This window comes from Ictalurus furcatus, chromosome 1, assembly GCF_023375685.1.
Source record: "Ictalurus furcatus strain D&B chromosome 1, Billie_1.0, whole genome shotgun sequence".
Taxonomy (NCBI): domain Eukaryota; kingdom Metazoa; phylum Chordata; class Actinopteri; order Siluriformes; family Ictaluridae; genus Ictalurus; species Ictalurus furcatus.
Genome location: NC_071255.1, coordinates 38,739,216 through 38,756,036, shown reverse-complemented (window position 1 = coordinate 38,756,036; position 16,821 = coordinate 38,739,216). Strand labels below are relative to the sequence as shown.

The window sequence follows — 16,821 nt, the reverse complement described above, 5'->3', positions numbered from 1 at the left end:
CTTGGCGACGTGGCTACGTAGAGCTGAACTACAATGTACGTCTGTTCCGTTTTTTTCTTTGAATGTTGTTTTAAAATATCTTGGCGACGTGGCTACGTAGAGCTGAACTACAATGTACGTCTGTTCCGTTTTATTCTTTGCATGTTTTAAAATATCTTGGCGACTTGGCTAAGTAGAGCTGAACTACAATGTACGTCTGTTCCGTTTTATTCTTTGCATGTTGTTTTAAAATATCTTGGCGACATTATTTTGTTTAAGTACCTCTTTTTGTCAAGTAGAGCAGGGACTACACGGGTCCGTCAGTACCTAAGAGCCAGGATTAGGGCTAGGCCTCAACATGATTGCAGCACCAATAATCCATGAGGCCTGTTGTGGGCTGAGCGACACATGTAACCACAGCAAAAAGTGTGGCCCCGTCCCCTGTTCTGCAAGCTGCAGCCAGGACCTTCTCGTATCTTGTGCTGACTTAAAAGGGGAGGGGCCAGAGGTTATGCAAGGCCCCGTCCTAATGCTTTCTGCACCCTTCTCCGGCTGCCTACACCCTTGCAGGGTACTTCCCAGACAGGATGAAAGGCTCATACTTACCTGGCAGGGGCAGTACCATGATCAAGAAGGTGGTTCGCCCAAGGCGAGGCTCAGCCATTGCACGCAGGCTGTGCTGACCTTTGCGAATTCCCCAAATGTGGGAATCTCGACTGCACAATTTCTGATAGTGGGGGACTGCGTTCGCGCTTTCCCCTGACAAGTAACTCTGGTGGGAAAATAGTTGGAGCATTGTTTGTAAGAGATTTTTCAGTGTCTCTTTGTTTGGTTGGTGGCCTGCATTAAAACCTCTAACGTTTGATTTTTCTCGTTAAGTAGAGTTGAACTACAATGTACGTCTGTTCCGTGTTATTCTTTGCATGTTGTTTTAAAATATCTTGGCGACTTGGCTACGTAGAGCTGAACTACAATGTACGTCTGTTCCGTTTTTTTCTTTGCATGTTGTTTTAAAATATCTTGGCGACGTTGCTACGTAGAGCTGAACTACAATGTACGTCTGTTCCGTTTTATTCTTTGCATGTTGTTTTAAAATATCTTGGCGACGTGGCTACGTAGAGCTGAACTACAATGTACGTCTGTTCCGTTTTATTCTTTGCATGTTGTTTTAAAATATCTTGGCGACTTGGCTACGTAGAGCTGAACTACAATGTACGTCTGTTCCGTTTTTTTCTTTGCATGTTGTTTTAAAATATCTTGGCGACGTGGCTACGTAGAGCTGAACTACAATGTACGTCTGTTCCGTTTTATTCTTTGCATGTTTTAAAATATCTTGGCGACTTGGCTAAGTAGAGCTGAACTACAATGTACGTCTGTTCCGTTTTATTCTTTGCATGTTGTTTTAAAATATCTTGGCGACATTGTTTTGTTTGTTTAAGTACCTCTTTTTGTCAAGTAGAGCAGGGACTACACTGGTTCGTCAGTACCTAATAGCTAGGATTAGGGCTAGGCCTCAACATGATTGCAGCACCACTAATCCATGAGGCCTGTTGTGGGCTGAGCGACACATGTAGCCACAGCAAAAAGTGTGGCCCCGTCCCCTGCTCTGCAGGCTGCAGCCAGGACCTTCTCGTATCTTGTGCTGACTTAAAAGGGGAGGGGCCAGAGGTTATGCAAGGCCCCGTCCTAAGACTTTCTGCACCCTTCTCCGGCTGTCTACACCCTTGCAGGGTACTTCCCAGACAGAAAGAAAGGCTCATACTTACCTGGCAGGGGCAATACCATGATCAAGAAGGTGGTTCGCCCAAGGCGAGGCTCAGCCATTGCACTCAGGCTGTGCTGACCTTTGCGAATTCCCCAAATGTGGGAATCTCGACTGCACAATTTCTGATAGTGGGGGACTGTGTTCGCGCTTTCTCCTGACAAGTAACTCTGGTGGAAAAACAGTTGGAGCAATGTTTATAAGAGGTTTTTCAGTATCTCTTTGTTTGGTTGGTGGCCTGCATTAAAACCTCTAATGTTTGATCTTTCTCGCTAAGTAGAGCTGAACTACAAGGTACGTCAGTTCCGTTTTATTCTTTGCATGTTGTTTTAAAATATTTTGGCGACTTGGCTACGTAGAGCTGTACTACAATGTACGTCTGTTCCGTTTTTTTCTTTGCATGTTGTTTTAAAATATCTTGGCGACATTATTTTGTTTGTTTAAGTACCTCTTTTTGTCAAGTAGAGCAGGGACTACACTGGTTCGTCAGTACCTAATAGCTAGGATTAGGGCTAGGCCTCAACATGATTGCAGCACCACTAATCCATGAGGCCTGTTGTGGGCTGAGCGACACATGTAGCCACAGCAAAAAGTGTGGCCCCATCCCCTGTTCTGCAAGCTGCAGCCAGGACCTTCTCGTATCTTGTGCTGACTTAAATGGGGAGGGGCCAGAGGTTATGCAAGGCCCCGTCCTAAGACTTTCTGCACCCTTCTCCGGCTGCCTACACCCTTGCAGAGTACTTCCGAGACAGGATGAAACGCTTATACTTACCTGGCAGGGGCAATACCATGATCAAGAAGGTGGTTCGCCCAAGGCGAGGCTCAGCCATTGCACTCAGGCTGTGCTGACCTTTGCGAATTCCCCAAATGTGGGAATCTCGACTGCACAATTTCTGATAGTGGGGGACTGCGTTCGTGCTTTCTCCTGACAAGGAACTCTGGTGGAAAAATAGTTGGAGCATTGTTTGTAAGAGATTTTTCAGTGTCTCTTTGTTTGGTTGGTGGCCTGCATTAAAACCTCTAACGTTTGATTTTTCTCGTTAAGTTAAGTTGAACTACAATGTACGTCTGTTCCGTGTTATTCTTTGCATGTTGTTTTAAAATATCTTGGCGACTTGGCTACGTAGAGCTGTACTACAATGTACGTCTGTTCCGTTTTTTTCTTTGCATGTTGTTTTAAAATATCTTGGCGACTTGGCTACGTAGAGCTGAACTACAATGTACGTCTGTTCCGTTTTATTCTTTGCATGTTGTTTTAAAATATCTTGGCGACTTGGCTACGTAGAGCTGAACTACAATGTACGTCTGTTCCGTTTTTTTCTTTGCATGTTGTTTTAAAATATCTTGGCGACGTGGCTACGTAGAGCTGAACTACAATGTACGTCTGTTCCGTTTTTTTCTTTGAATGTTGTTTTAAAATATCTTGGCGACGTGGCTACGTAGAGCTGAACTACAATGTACGTCTGTTCCGTTTTATTCTTTGCATGTTTTAAAATATCTTGGCGACTTGGCTAAGTAGAGCTGAACTACAATGTACGTCTGTTCCGTTTTATTCTTTGCATGTTGTTTTAAAATATCTTGGCGACATTATTTTGTTTAAGTACCTCTTTTTGTCAAGTAGAGCAGGGACTACACGGGTCCGTCAGTACCTAAGAGCCAGGATTAGGGCTAGGCCTCAACATGATTGCAGCACCAATAATCCATGAGGCCTGTTGTGGGCTGAGCGACACATGTAACCACAGCAAAAAGTGTGGCCCCGTCCCCTGTTCTGCAAGCTGCAGCCAGGACCTTCTCGTATCTTGTGCTGACTTAAAAGGGGAGGGGCCAGAGGTTATGCAAGGCCCCGTCCTAATACTTTCTGCACCCTTCTCCGGCTGCCTACACCCTTGCAGGGTACTTCCCAGACAGGATGAAAGGCTCATACTTACCTGGCAGGGGCAGTACCATGGTCAAGAAGGTGGTTCGCCCAAGGCGAGGCTCAGCCATTGCACGCAGGCTGTGCTGACCTTTGCGAATTCCCCAAATGTGGGAATCTCGACTGCACAATTTCTGATAGTGGGGGACTGCGTTCGCGCTTTCCCCTGACAAGTAACTCTGGTGGGAAAATAGTTGGAGCATTGTTTGTAAGAGATTTTTCAGTGTCTCTTTGTTTGGTTGGTGGCCTGCATTAAAACCTCTAACGTTTGATTTTTCTCGTTAAGTAGAGTTGAACTACAATGTACGTCTGTTCCGTGTTATTCTTTGCATGTTGTTTTAAAATATCTTGGCGACTTGGCTACGTAGAGCTGAACTATAATGTACGTCTGTTCCGTTTTATTCTTTGCATGTTGTTTTAAAATATCTTGGCGACTTGGCTACGTAGAGCTGAACTACAATGTACATCTGTTCCGTTTTTTTCTTTGCATGTTGTTTTAAAATATCTTGGCGACATTATTTTGTTTGTTTAAGTACCTCTTTTTGTCAAGTAGAGCAGGGACTACACGGGTCCGTCAGTACCTAAGAGCCAGGATTAGGGCTAGGCCTCAACATGATTACAGCACCAATAATCCATGAGGCCTGTTGTGGGCTGAGCGACACATGTAACCACAGCAAAAAGTGTGGCCCCGTCCCCTGTTCTGCAAGCTGCAGCCAGGACCTTCTCGTATCTTGTGCTGACTTAAAAGGGGAGGGGTCAGAGGTTATGCAAGGCCCCGTCCTAATACTTTCTGCACCCTTCTCCGGCTGCCTACACCCTTGCAGGGTACTTCCCAGACAGGATGAAAGGCTCATACTTACCTGGCAGGGGCAGTACCATGATCAAGAAGGTGGTTCGCCCAAGGCGAGGCTCAGCCATTGCACGCAGGCTGTGCTGACCCTTGCCAATTCCCCAAATGTGGGAATCTCGACTGCACAATTTCTGATAGGCGGGGACTGCGTTCGCGCTTTTCCCTGACAAGTAACTTTGGTGGAAAAACAGTTGCAGCAATATTTGTAAGAGATTTTTCAGTGTCTTTTTGTTTGGTTGGTGGCCTGCATTAAAACCTCTAATGTTTGATCTTTCTCGCTAAGTAGAACTGCACTACAACATACGTCTGTTCCGTTTTATTCTTTGCATGTTGTTTTAAAATATCTTGGCGACTTGGCTACGTAGAGCTGAACTACAATGTACGTCTGTTCCGTTTTATTCTTTGCATGTTGTTTTAAAATATCTTGGCGACTTGGCTACGTAGAGCTGAACTACAATGTACGTCTGTTCCGTTTTTTTCTTTGCATGTTGTTTTAAAATATCTTGGCGACTTGGCTACGTAGAGCTGAACTACAATGTACGTCTGTTCAGTTTTATTCTTTGCATGTTGTTTTAAAATATATTGGCGACTTGGCTACGTAGAGCTGAACTACAATGTACGTCTGTTCCGTTTTATTCTTTGCATGTTGTTTTAAAATATCTTGGCGACGTGGCTACGTAGAGCTGAACTACAATGTACGTCTGTTCCGTTTTATTCTTTGCATGTTGTTTTAAAATATCTTGGCGACTTGGCTACGTAGAGCTGAACTACAATGTACGTCTGTTCCGTTTTTTTCTTTGCATGTTGTTTTAAAATATCTTGGCGACGTTGCTACGTAGAGCTGAACTACAATGTACGTCTGTTCCGTTTTATTCTTTGCATGTTTTTAAAATATCTTGGCGACTTGGCTAAGTAGAGCTGAACTACAATGTACGTCTGTTCCGTTTTATTCTTTGCATGTTGTTTTAAAATATCTTGGCGACATTATTTTGTTTGTTTAAGTACCTCTTTTTGTCAAGTAGAGCAGGGACTACACAGGTTCGTCAGTACCTAATAGCTAGGATTAGGGCTAGGCCTCAACATGTTTGCAGCACCAGTAATCCATGAGGCCTGTTGTGGGCTGAGCGACACATGTAGCCACAGCAAAAAGTGTGGCCCCGTCCCCTGTTCTGCAAGCTGCAGCCAGGACCTTCTCGTATCTTGTGCTGACTTAAAAGGGGAGGGGCCAGAGGTTATGCAAGGCCCCATCCTAAGACTTTCTGCACCCTTCTCCGGCTGCCTACACCCTTGCAGGGTACTTCCCAGACAGGAAGAAAGGCTCATACTTACCTGGCAGGGGCCAATACCATGATCAAGAAGGTGGTTCGCCCAAGGCGAGGCTCAGCCATTGCACTCAGGCTGTGCTGACCTTTGCGAATTCCCCAAATGTGGGAATCTCGACTGCACAATTTCTGATAGTGGGGGACTGCGTTCGCGCTTTCCCCTGACAAGTAACTCTGGTGGAAAAATAGTTGGAGCATTGTTCGTAAGAGATTTTTCAGTGTCTCTTTGTTTGGTTGGTGGCCTGCGTTAAAACCTCTAACGTTTGATTTTTCTCGTTAAGTAGAGTTGAACTACAATGTACGTCTGTTACGTGTTATTCTTTGCATGTTGTTTTAAAATATCTTGGCGACTTGGCTACGTAGAGCTGTACTACAATGTACGTCTGTTCCGTTTTTTTCTTTGCATGTTGTTTTAAAATATCTTGGCGACTTGGCTACGTAGAGCTGAACTACAATGTACGTCTGTTCCGTTTTATTCTTTGCATGTTGTTTTAAAATATCTTGGCGACTTCGCTACGTAGCGCTGAACTACAATGCACATCTGTTCCGTTTTTTTCTTTGCATGTTGTTTTAAAATATCTTGGCGACATTATTTTGTTTGTTTAAGTACCTCTTTTTGTCAAATAGAGCAGGGATTACACGGGTCCGTCAATACCTAAGAGCTAGGATTAGGGCTAGGCCTCAACATGATTGCAGCACCACTAATCCATGAGGCCTGTTGTGGGCTGAGCGACACATGTAGCCACAGCAAAAAGTGTGGCCCCGTCCCCTGCTCTGCAAGCTGCAGCCAGGACCTTCTCGTATCTTGTGCTGACTTAAAAGGGGAGGGGCCAGAGGTTATGCAAGGCCCCGTCCTAAGACTTTCTGCACCCTTCTCCGGCTGTCTACACCCTTGCAGGGTACTTCCCAGACAGGAAGAAAGGCTCATACTTACCTGGCAGGGGCAATACCATGATCAAGAAGATGGTTCACCCAAGGCGAGGCTCAGCCATTGCACTCAGGCTGTGCTGACCTTTGCGAATTCCCCAAATGTGGGAATCTCGACTGCACAATTTCTGGTAGTGGGGGACTGCGTTCGCGCTTTCCCCTGACAAGTAACTCTGGTGGAAAAACAGTTGGAGCAATGTTTGTAAGAGATTTTTCAGTGTCTCTTTGTTTGGTTGGTGGCTTGCGTTAAAATCTCTAATGTTTGATCTTTCTCGCTAAGTAGAGCTGAACTACAATGTACGTCAGTTCCGTTTTATTCTTTGCATGTTGTTTTAAAATATCTTGGTGACTTGGCTACGTAGAGCTGAACTACAACGTACGTCTGTTCCGTTTTATTCTTTGCATGTTGTTTTAAAATATCTTGGCGACTTGGCTACGTAGAGCTGAACTACAATGTACGTCTGTTCCATTTTTTTCTTTGCATGTTGTTTTAAAATATCTTGGCGACGTGGCTACATAGAGCTGAACTACAATGTACGTCTGTTCCGTTTTTTTCTTTGCATGTTTTAAAATATCTTGGCGACTTGGCTAAGTAGAGCTGAACTACAATGTACGTCTGTTCCGTTTTATTCTTTGCATGTTGTTTTAAAATATCTTGGCGACATTATTTTGTTTAAGTACCTCTTTTTGTCAAGTAGAGCAGGGACTACACGGGTCCGTCAGTACCTAAGAGCCAGGATTAGGGCTAGGCCTCAACATGATTGCAGCACCAATAATCCATGAGGCCTGTTGTGGGCTGAGCGACACATGTAACCACAGCAAAAAGTGTGGCCCCGTCCCCTGTTCTGCAAGCTGCAGCCAGGACCTTCTCGTATCTTGTGCTGACTTAAAAGGGGAGGGGCCAGAGGTTATGCAAGGCCCCGTCCGAATACTTTCTGCACCCTTCTCTGGCTGCCTACACCCTTGCAGGGTACTTCCCAGACAGGATGAAAGGCTCATACTTACCTGGCAGGGGCAGTACCATGATCAAGAAGGTGGTTCGCCCAAGGCGAGGCTCAGCCATTGCCCTCAGGCTGTGCTGACCTTTGCGAATTCCCCAAATGTGGGAATCTCGACTGCACAATTTCTGATAGTGGGGGACTGCGTTCGCGCTTTTCCCTGACAAGTAACTTTGGTGGAAAAACAGTTGCAGCAATATTTGTAAGAGGTTTTTCAGTGTCTTTTTGTTTGGTTGGTGGCCTGCATTAAAACCTCTAATGTTTGATCTTTCTCGCTAAGTAGAACTGCACTACAATATACGTCTGTTCCGTTTTATTCTTTGCATGTTGTTTTAAAATATCTTGGCGACTTGGCTACGTAGAGCTGAACTACAATGTACGTCTGTTCCGTTTTATTCTTTGCATGTTGTTTTAAAATATCTTGGCGACTTGGCTACGTAGAGCTGAACTACAATGTACGTCTGTTCCGTTTTTTTCTTTGCATGTTGTTTTAAAATATCTTGGCGACTTGGCTACGTAGAGCTGAACTACAATGTACGTCTGTTCCGTTTTATTCTTTGCATGTTGTTTTAAAATATATTGGCGACTTGGCTACGTAGAGCTGAACTACAATGTACGTCTGTTCCGTTTTATTCTTTGCATGTTGTTTTAAAATATCTTGGCGACTTGGCTACGTAGAGCTGAACTACAATGTACGTCTGTTCCGTTTTTTTCTTTGCATGTTGTTTTAAAATATCTTGGCGACGTGGCTACGTAGAGCTGAACTACAATGTACGTCTGTTCCGTTTTATTCTTTGCATGTTTTAAAATATCTTGGCGACTTGGCTAAGTAGAGCTGAACTACAATGTACGTCTGTTCCGTTTTATTCTTTGCATGTTGTTTTAAAATATCTTGGCGACATTATTTTGTTTGTTTAAGTACCTCTTTTTGTCAAGTAGAGCAGGGACTACACTGGTTCGTCAGTACCTAATAGCTAGGATTAGGGCTAGGCCTCAACATGATTGCAGCACCACTAATCCATGAGGCCTGTTGTGGGCTGAGCGACACATGTAGCCACAGCAAAAAGTGTGGCCCCGTCCCCTGCTCTGCAAGCTGCAGCCAGGACCTTCTCGTATCTTGTGCTGACTTAAAAGGGGAGGGGCCAGAGGTTATGCAAGGCCCCGTCCTAAGACTTTCTGCACCCTTCTCCGGCTGTCTACACCCTTGCAGGGTACTTCCCAGACAGGAAGAAAGGCTCATACTTACCTGGCAGGGGCAATACCATGATCAAGAAGGTGGTTCGCCCAAGGCGAGGCTCAGCCATTGCACTCAGGCTGTGCTGACCTTTGCGAATTCCCCAAATGTGGGAATCTCGACTGCACAATTTCTGATAGTGGGGGACTGTGTTCGTGCTTTCTCCTGACAAGTAACTCTGGTGGAAAAACAGTTGGAGCAATGTTTATAAGAGGTTTTTCAGTATCTCTTTGTTTGGTTGGTGGCCTGCATTAAAACCTCTAATGTTTGATCTTTCTCGCTAAGTAGAGCTGAACTACAATGTACGTCTGTTCCGTTTTATTCTTTGCATGTTGTTTTAAAATATCTTGGCGACTTGGCTACGTAGAGCTGAACTACAATGTACGTCTGTTCCGTTTTATTCTTTGCATGTTGTTTTAAAATATCTTGGCGACTTGGCTACGTAGAGCTGAACTACAATGTACGTCTGTTCCGTTTTTTTCTTTGCATGTTGTTTTAAAATATCTTGGCGACGTGGCTACGTAGAGCTGAACTACAATGTACGTCTGTTCCGTTTTTTTCTTTGCATGTTGTTTTAAAATATCTTGGCGACGTGGCTACGTAGAGCTGAACTACAATGTACGTCTGTTCCGTTTTATTCTTTGCATGTTTTAAAATATCTTGGCGACTTGGCTAAGTAGAGCTGAACTACAATGTACGTCTGTTCCGTTTTATTCTTTGCATGTTGTTTTAAAATATCTTGGCGACATTATTTTGTTTAAGTACCTCTTTTTGTCAAGTAGAGCAGGGACTACACGGGTCCGTCAGTACCTAAGAGCCAGGATTAGGGCTAGGCCTCAACATGATTGCAGCACCAATAATCCATGAGGCCTGTTGTGGGCTGAGCGACACATGTAACCACAGCAAAAAGTGTGGCCCCGTCCCCTGTTCTGCAAGCTGCAGCCAGGACCTTCTCGTATCTTGTGCTGACTTAAAAGGGGAGGGGCCAGAGGTTATGCAAGGCCCCGTCCTAATACTTTCTGCACCCTTCTCCGGCTGCCTACACCCTTGCAGGGTACTTCCCAGACAGGATGAAAGGCTCATACTTACCTGGCAGGGGCAGTACCATGATCAAGAAGGTGGTTCGCCCAAGGCGAGGCTCAGCCATTGCACGCAGGCTGTGCTGACCTTTGCGAATTCCCCAAATGTGGGAATCTCGACTGCACAATTTCTGATAGTGGGGGACTGCATTCGCGCTTTCCCCTGACAAGTAACTCTGGTGGGAAAATAGTTGGAGCATTGTTTGTAAGAGATTTTTCAGTGTCTCTTTGTTTGGTTGGTGGCCTGCATTAAAACCTCTAACGTTTGATTTTTCTCGTTAAGTAGAGTTGAACTACAATGTACGTCTGTTCCGTGTTATTCTTTGCATGTTGTTTTAAAATATCTTGGCGACTTGGCTACGTAGAGCTGAACTATAATGTACGTCTGTTCCGTTTTATTCTTTGCATGTTGTTTTAAAATATCTTGGCGACTTGGCTACGTAGAGCTGAACTACAATGTACATCTGTTCCGTTTTTTTCTTTGCATGTTGTTTTAAAATATCTTGGCGACATTATTTTGTTTGTTTAAGTACCTCTTTTTGTCAAGTAGAGCAGGGACTACACGGGTCCGTCAGTACCTAAGAGCCAGGATTAGGGCTAGGCCTCAACATGATTACAGCACCAATAATCCATGAGGCCTGTTGTGGGCTGAGCGACACATGTAACCACAGCAAAAAGTGTGGCCCCGTCCCCTGTTCTGCAAGCTGCAGCCAGGACCTTCTCGTATCTTGTGCTGACTTAAAAGGGGAGGGGTCAGAGGTTATGCAAGGCCCCGTCCTAATACTTTCTGCACCCTTCTCCGGCTGCCTACACCCTTGCAGGGTACTTCCCAGACAGGATGAAAGGCTCATACTTACCTGGCAGGGGCAGTACCATGATCAAGAAGGTGGTTCGCCCAAGGCGAGGTTCAGCCATTGCACGCAGGCTGTGCTGACCCTTGCGAATTCCCCAAATGTGGGAATCTTGACTGCACAATTTCTGATAGTGGGGGACTGTGTTCGCGCTTTCTTCTGACAAGTAACTCTGGTGGAAAAACAGTTGGAGCAATGTTTATAAGAGGTTTTTCAGTATCTCTTTGTTTGGTTGGTGGTCTGCATTAAAACCTCTAATGTTTGATCTTTCTCGCTAAGTAGAGCTGAACTACAAGGTACGTCAGTTCCGTTTTATTCTTTGCATGTTGTTTTAAAATATTTTGGCGACTTGGCTACGTAGAGCTGTACTACAATGTACGTCTGTTCCGTTTTTTTCTTTGCATGTTGTTTTAAAATATCTTGGCGACATTATTTTGTTTGTTTAAGTACCTCTTTTTGTCAAGTAGAGCAGGGACTACACTGGTTCGTCAGTACCTAATAGCTAGGATTAGGGCTAGGCCTCAACATGATTGCAGCACCACTAATCCATGAGGCCTGTTGTGGGCTGAGCGACACATGTAGCCACAGCAAAAAGTGTGGCCCCGTCCCCTGTTCTGCAAGCTGCAGCCAGGACCTTCTCGTATCTTGTGCTGACTTAAATGGGGAGGGGCCAGAGGTTATGCAAGGCCCCGTCCTAAGACTTTCTGCACCCTTCTCCGGCTGCCTACACCCTTGCAGAGTACTTCCGAGACAGGATGAAACGCTTATACTTACCTGGCAGGGGCAATACCATGATCAAGAAGGTGGTTCGCCCAAGGCGAGGCTCAGCCATTGCACTCAGGCTGTGCTGACCTTTGCGAATTCCCCAAATGTGGGAATCTCGACTGCACAATTTCTGATAGTGGGGGACTGCGTTCGTGCTTTCTCCTGACAAGGAACTCTGGTGGAAAAATAGTTGGAGCATTGTTTGTAAGAGATTTTTCAGTGTCTCTTTGTTTGGTTGGTGGCCTGCATTAAAACCTCTAACGTTTGATTTTTCTCGTTAAGTTGAACTACAATGTACGTCTGTTACGTGTTATTCTTTGCATGTTGTTTTAAAATATCTTGGCGACTTGGCTACGTAGAGCTGTACTACAATGTACGTCTGTTCCGTTTTTTTCTTTGCATGTTGTTTTAAAATATCTTGGCGACTTGGCTACGTAGAGCTGAACTACAATGTACGTCTGTTCCGTTTTATTCTTTGCATGTTGTTTTAAAATATCTTGGCGACTTGGCTACGTAGAGCTGAACTACAATGTACGTCTGTTCCGTTTTTTTCTTTGCATGTTGTTTTAAAATATCTTGGCGACGTGGCTACGTAGAGCTGAACTACAATGTACGTCTGTTCCGTTTTATTCTTTGCATGTTTTAAAATATCTTGGCGACTTGGCTAAGTAGAGCTGAACTACAATGTACGTCTGTTCCGTTTTATTCTTTGCATGTTGTTTTAAAATATCTTGGCGACATTATTTTGTTTAAGTACCTCTTTTTGTCAAGTAGAGCAGGGACTACACGGGTCCGTCAGTACCTAAGAGCCAGGATTAGGGCTAGGCCTCAACATGATTGCAGCACCAATAATCCATGAGGCCTGTTGTGGGCTGAGCGACACATGTAACCACAGCAAAAAGTGTGGCCCCGTCCCCTGTTCTGCAAGCTGCAGCCAGGACCTTCTCGTATCTTGTGCTGACTTAAAAGGGGAGGGGTCAGAGGTTATGCAAGGCCCCGTCCTAATACTTTCTGCACCCTTCTCCGGCTGCCTACACCCTTGCAGGGTACTTCCCAGACAGGATGAAAGGCTCATACTTACCTGGCAGGGGCAGTACCATGATCAAGAAGGTGGTTCGCCCAAGGCGAGGCTCAGCCATTGCACGCAGGCTGTGCTGATCCTTGCGAATTCCCCAAATGTGGGAATCTCGACTGCACAATTTCTGATAGGGGGGGACTGCGTTCGCGCTTTTCCCTGACAAGGAACTTTGGTGGAAAAACAGTTGCAGCAATATTTGTAAGAGGTTTTTCAGTGTCTTTTTGTTTGGTTGGTGGCCTGCATTAAAACCTCTAATGTTTGATCTTTCTCGCTAAGTAGAACTGCACTACAATATACGTCTGTTCCGTTTTATTCTTTGCATGTTGTTTTAAAATATCTTGGCGACTTGGCTACGTAGAGCTGAACTACAATGTACGTCTGTTCCGTTTTATTCTTTGCATGTTGTTTTAAAATATCTTGGCGACTTGGCTACGTAGAGCTGAACTACAATGTACGTCTGTTCCGTTTTTTTCTTTGCATGTTGTTTTAAAATATCTTGGCGACGTGGCTACGTAGAGCTGAACTACAATGTACGTCTGTTCCGTTTTATTCTTTGCATGTTGTTTTAAAATATCTTGGCGACTTGGCTACGTAGAGCTGAACTACAATGTACGTCTGTTCCGTTTTTTTCTTTGCATGTTGTTTTAAAATATCTTGGCGACGTTGCTATGTAGAGCTGAACTACAATGTACGTCTGTTCCGTTTTATTCTTTGCATGTTTTAAAATATCTTGGCGACTTGGCTAAGTAGAGCTGAACTACAATGTACGTCTGTTCCGTTTTATTCTTTGCATGTTGTTTTAAAATATCTTGGCGACATTATTTTGTTTGTTTAAGTACCTCTTTTTGTCAAGTAGAGCAGGGACTACACTGGTTCGTCAGTGCCTAATAGCTAGGATTAGGGCTAGGCCTCAACATGATTGCAGCACCACTAATCCATGAGGCCTGTTGTGGGCTGAGCGACACATGTAGCCACAGCAAAAACTGTGGCCCCGTCCCCTGCTCTGCAAGCTGCAGCCAGGACCTTCTCGTATCTTGTGCTAACTTAAAAGGGGAGGGGCCAGAGGTTATGCAAGGCCCCGTCCTAAGACTTTCTGCACCCTTCTCCGGCTGTCTACACCCTTGCAGAGTACTTCCGAGACAGGATGAAACGCTTATACTTACCTGGCAGGGGCAATACCATGATCAAGAAGGTGGTTCGCCCAAGGCGAGGCTCAGCCATTGCACTCAGGCTGTGCTGACCTTTGCGAATTCCCCAAATGTGGGAATCTCGACTGCACAATTTCTGATAGTGGGGGACTGCGTTCGCGCTTTTCCTGACAAGGAACTCTGGTGGAAAAATAGTTGGAGCATTGTTTGTAAGAGATTTTTCAGTGTCTCTTTGTTTGGTTGGTGGCCTGCATTAAAATCTCTAACGTTTGATTTTTCTCGTTAAGTTAAGTTGAACTACAATGTACGTCTGTTCCGTGTTATTCTTTGCATGTTGTTTTAAAATATCTTGGCGACTTGGCTACGTAGAGCTGTACTACAATGTATGTCTGTTCCGTTTTTTTTTTTGCATGTTGTTTTAAAATATCTTGGCGACTTGGCTACGTAGAGCTGAACTACAATGTACGTCTGTTCCGTTTTATTCTTTGCATGTTGTTTTAAAATATCTTGGCGACTTGGCTACGTAGAGCTGAACTACAATGTACGTCTGTTCCGTTTTATTCTTTGCATGTTGTTTTAAAATATCTTGGCGACTTGGCTACGTAGAGCTGAACTACAATGTACGTCTGTTCCGTTTTTTCTTTGCATGTTGTTTTAAAATATCTTGGCGACATTATTTTGTTTGTTTAAGTACCTCTTTTTGTCAAATAGAGCAGGGATTACACGGGTCCGTCAGTACCTAAGAGCTAGGATTAGGGCTAGGCCTCAACATGATTGCAGCACCACTAATCCATGAGGCCTGTTGTGGGCTGAGCGACACATGTAGCCACAGCAAAAAGTGTGGCCCCGTCCCCTGCTCTGCAAGCTGCAGCCAGGACCTTCTCGTATCTTGTGCTGACTTAAAAGGGGAGGGGCCAGAGGTTATGCAAGGCCCCGTCCTAAGACTTTCTGCACCCTTCTCCGGCTGTCTACACCCTTGCAGGGTACTTCCCAGACAGGAAGAAAGGCTCATACTTACCTGCCAGGGGCAATACCATGATCAAGAAGGTGGTTCGCCCAAGGCGAGGCTCAGCCATTGCACTCAGGCTGTGCTGACCTTTGCGAATTCCCCAAATGTGGGAATCTCGACTGCACAATTTCTGGTAGTGGGGGACTGCGTTCGCGCTTTCCCCTGACAAGTAACTCTGGTGGAAAAACAGTTGGAGCAATGTTTGTAAGAGATTTTTCAGTGTCTCTTTGTTTGGTTGGTGGCCTGCGTTAAAATCTCTAATGTTTGATTCTTCTCGCTAAGTAGAGCTGAACTACAATGTACGTCTGTTCCGTTTTATTCTTTGCATGTTTTAAAATATCTTGGCGACTTGGCTAAGTAGAGCTGAACTACAATGTACGTCTGTTCCGTTTTATTCTTTGCATGTTGTTTTAAAATATCTTGGCGAGATTATTTTGTTTGTTTAAGTACCTCTTTTTGTCAAGTAGAGCAGGGACTACACTGGTTCGTCAGTACCTAATAGCTAGGATTAGGGCTAGGCCTCAACATGATTGCAGCACCACTAATCCATGAGGCCTGTTGTGGGCTGAGCGACACATGTAGCCACAGCAAAAAGTGTGGCCCCGTCCCCTGTTCTGCAAGCTGCAGCCAGGACCTTCTCGTATCTTGTGCTGACTTTAAAGGGGAGGGGCCAGAGGTTATGCAAGGCCCCGTCCTAAGACTTTCTGCACCCTTCTCCGGCTGCCTACACCCTTGCAGAGTACTTCCGAGACAGGATGAAAGGCTCATACTTACCTGGCAGGGGCAATACCATGATCAAGAAGGTGGTTTGCACAAAGCGAGGCTCAGCCATTGCACTCAGGCTGTGCTGACCTTTGCGAATTCCCCAAATGTGGGAATCTCGACTGCATAATTTCTGATAGTGGGGGATTGCGTTTGCGCTTTCCCCTGACAAGTAACTCTGGTGAAAAAATAGTTGGAACATTGTTTGTAAGAGATTTTTCAGTGTCTTTTTGTTTGGTTGGTGGCCTGCATTAAAATCTGTAACGTTTGATTTTTCTCGTTAAGTAGAGTTTAACTACAATGTACGTCTGTTCCGTGTTATTCTTTGCATGTTGTTTTAAAATATCTTGGCGACTTGGCTACGTAGAGCTGTACTACAATGTACGTCTGTTCCGTTTTTTTCTTTGCATGTTGTTTTAAAATATCTTGGCGACTTGGCTACATAAAGATGAACTACAATGTACGTCTGTTCCGTTTTATTCTTTGCATGTTGTTTTAAAATATCTTGGCGACTTGGCTACATAGAGCTGAACTACAATGTACGTCTGTTCCGTTTTATTCTTTGCATGTTTTAAAATATCTTGGCGACTTGGCTAAGTAGAGCTGAACTACAATGTACGTCTGTTCCGTTTTATTCTTTGCATGTTTTAAAATATCTTGGCGACTTGGCTAAGTAGAGCTGTACTACAATGTACGTCTGTTCCGTTTTTTTCTTTGCATGTTGTTTTAAAATATCTTGGCGACTTGGCTACATAAAGATGAACTACAATGTACGTCTGTTCCGTTTTATTCTTTGCATGTTGTTTTAAAATATCTTGGCGACTTGGCTACGTAGAGCTGATCTACAATGTACGTCTGTTCCGTTTTTTTCTTTGCATGTTGTTTTAAAATATCTTGGTGACATTATTTTGTTTGTTTAAGTACCTCTTTTTGTCAAATAGAGCAGGGATTACACGGGTCCGTCAGTACCTAAGAGCTAGGATTAGGGCTAGGCCTCAACATGATTGCAGCACCACTAATCCATGAGGCCTGTTGTGGGCTGAGCGACACATGTAGCCACAGCAAAAAGTGTGGCCCCGTCCCCTGCTCTGCAAGCTGCAGCCAGGACCTTCTCGTATCTTGTGCTGACTTAAAAGGGGAGG

The 16,821-nt window shown here is 44.6% G+C and overlaps 16 non-coding genes across 16 annotated transcripts; all 16 read left to right on the top strand.

Moving 5' to 3' along the window:
* Positions 1 to 577: 577 nt before the first annotated feature.
* Positions 578 to 741, top strand: LOC128616355 (U1 spliceosomal RNA). Its single transcript, XR_008387419.1, has one exon. It is a non-coding gene; the product is annotated as a U1 spliceosomal RNA (small nuclear RNA).
* Positions 742 to 1,737: 996 nt separating this feature from the next.
* Positions 1,738 to 1,901, top strand: LOC128616021 (U1 spliceosomal RNA). Its single transcript, XR_008387335.1, has one exon. It is a non-coding gene; the product is annotated as a U1 spliceosomal RNA (small nuclear RNA).
* Positions 1,902 to 2,505: 604 nt separating this feature from the next.
* LOC128616072 (U1 spliceosomal RNA) lies at positions 2,506 to 2,669 on the top strand. The gene has a single exon (XR_008387347.1). It is a non-coding gene; the product is annotated as a U1 spliceosomal RNA (small nuclear RNA).
* Positions 2,670 to 3,661: 992 nt separating this feature from the next.
* On the top strand, positions 3,662 to 3,825 carry LOC128616098 (U1 spliceosomal RNA). Its single transcript, XR_008387354.1, has one exon. It is a non-coding gene; the product is annotated as a U1 spliceosomal RNA (small nuclear RNA).
* A 683-nt stretch (positions 3,826 to 4,508) lies between these two features.
* Positions 4,509 to 4,672, top strand: LOC128616192 (U1 spliceosomal RNA). Its single transcript, XR_008387380.1, has one exon. It is a non-coding gene; the product is annotated as a U1 spliceosomal RNA (small nuclear RNA).
* Positions 4,673 to 5,827: 1,155 nt separating this feature from the next.
* Positions 5,828 to 5,992, top strand: LOC128616348 (U1 spliceosomal RNA). Its single transcript, XR_008387418.1, has one exon. It is a non-coding gene; the product is annotated as a U1 spliceosomal RNA (small nuclear RNA).
* Positions 5,993 to 6,754: 762 nt separating this feature from the next.
* LOC128616326 (U1 spliceosomal RNA) lies at positions 6,755 to 6,918 on the top strand. The gene has a single exon (XR_008387412.1). It is a non-coding gene; the product is annotated as a U1 spliceosomal RNA (small nuclear RNA).
* Positions 6,919 to 7,752: 834 nt separating this feature from the next.
* On the top strand, positions 7,753 to 7,916 carry LOC128616142 (U1 spliceosomal RNA). Its single transcript, XR_008387364.1, has one exon. It is a non-coding gene; the product is annotated as a U1 spliceosomal RNA (small nuclear RNA).
* Positions 7,917 to 8,991: 1,075 nt separating this feature from the next.
* Positions 8,992 to 9,155, top strand: LOC128616130 (U1 spliceosomal RNA). The gene has a single exon (XR_008387360.1). It is a non-coding gene; the product is annotated as a U1 spliceosomal RNA (small nuclear RNA).
* A 913-nt stretch (positions 9,156 to 10,068) lies between these two features.
* Positions 10,069 to 10,232, top strand: LOC128616171 (U1 spliceosomal RNA). Its single transcript, XR_008387371.1, has one exon. It is a non-coding gene; the product is annotated as a U1 spliceosomal RNA (small nuclear RNA).
* Positions 10,233 to 10,915: 683 nt separating this feature from the next.
* Positions 10,916 to 11,079, top strand: LOC128616189 (U1 spliceosomal RNA). The gene has a single exon (XR_008387377.1). It is a non-coding gene; the product is annotated as a U1 spliceosomal RNA (small nuclear RNA).
* A 604-nt stretch (positions 11,080 to 11,683) lies between these two features.
* On the top strand, positions 11,684 to 11,847 carry LOC128616068 (U1 spliceosomal RNA). Its single transcript, XR_008387346.1, has one exon. It is a non-coding gene; the product is annotated as a U1 spliceosomal RNA (small nuclear RNA).
* A 908-nt stretch (positions 11,848 to 12,755) lies between these two features.
* LOC128616109 (U1 spliceosomal RNA) lies at positions 12,756 to 12,919 on the top strand. The gene has a single exon (XR_008387356.1). It is a non-coding gene; the product is annotated as a U1 spliceosomal RNA (small nuclear RNA).
* Positions 12,920 to 13,915: 996 nt separating this feature from the next.
* LOC128616075 (U1 spliceosomal RNA) lies at positions 13,916 to 14,079 on the top strand. Its single transcript, XR_008387348.1, has one exon. It is a non-coding gene; the product is annotated as a U1 spliceosomal RNA (small nuclear RNA).
* Positions 14,080 to 14,918: 839 nt separating this feature from the next.
* Positions 14,919 to 15,082, top strand: LOC128616093 (U1 spliceosomal RNA). Its single transcript, XR_008387352.1, has one exon. It is a non-coding gene; the product is annotated as a U1 spliceosomal RNA (small nuclear RNA).
* A 601-nt stretch (positions 15,083 to 15,683) lies between these two features.
* On the top strand, positions 15,684 to 15,847 carry LOC128616322 (U1 spliceosomal RNA). Its single transcript, XR_008387410.1, has one exon. It is a non-coding gene; the product is annotated as a U1 spliceosomal RNA (small nuclear RNA).
* The last annotated feature ends 974 nt before the right edge of the window (positions 15,848 to 16,821 follow it).